The 515-nt window shown below is 50.3% G+C and overlaps 1 protein-coding gene across 1 annotated transcript in view; it reads left to right on the top strand.

Moving 5' to 3' along the window:
• ATP8B4 (ATPase phospholipid transporting 8B4 (putative)) overlaps positions 1-515 on the top strand; it is a 247,388-nt gene that overhangs the window by 104,060 nt on the left and 142,813 nt on the right.

Here is a 515-nt window from a genome sequence, read left to right on the forward strand (position 1 = left end):
ATCTGGACCTGCTGACTTGAAGACGTCCAGCCCCTCCAGATACTTTATTGTTTCCCGATTATACCCCATGGACTGAGGTGGCTCTGAAGCTCTTCAGGAGCTCTGAGCCGCTTCGGGAAGCGGAATGAGGCCGGCGCTTCGACCCGGATATGCTGCTTCGGACATCCCCAGAGTGTCCAAAGCTTCTCCAGATCCAAAGCTCTGTCCTAAGCCTCGCACAGCCCTACCAGCTAGACATTGAGCCATTGATTACTACCCTCTGAGCCCGATGCTCCAGCTAGTTTTCTATCCATCTTACAGTCCGTTCATCCAGTCCAAACTTCTTTAGTTTGCCTGAGAGAATGTTGTGGGAAACTGTATCAAAAGCCTTGCTAAAATCAAGTTAGACCACATCCACTGGTCTCCCCACATCCACAGAGCCAGTCATCTCACCATAGAAGGTGATCAGGTTGGTCAGGTATGACTTGCCCTTGGTGAATCCATGCTGACTGTTCCTAATCACCTTCTTCTTCAAG

This window comes from Gavialis gangeticus, unplaced genomic scaffold (assembly GCF_001723915.1).
Source record: "Gavialis gangeticus isolate Ggan-Ray unplaced genomic scaffold, GavGan_comp1, whole genome shotgun sequence".
Lineage (NCBI taxonomy): Eukaryota > Metazoa > Chordata > Crocodylia > Gavialidae > Gavialis > Gavialis gangeticus.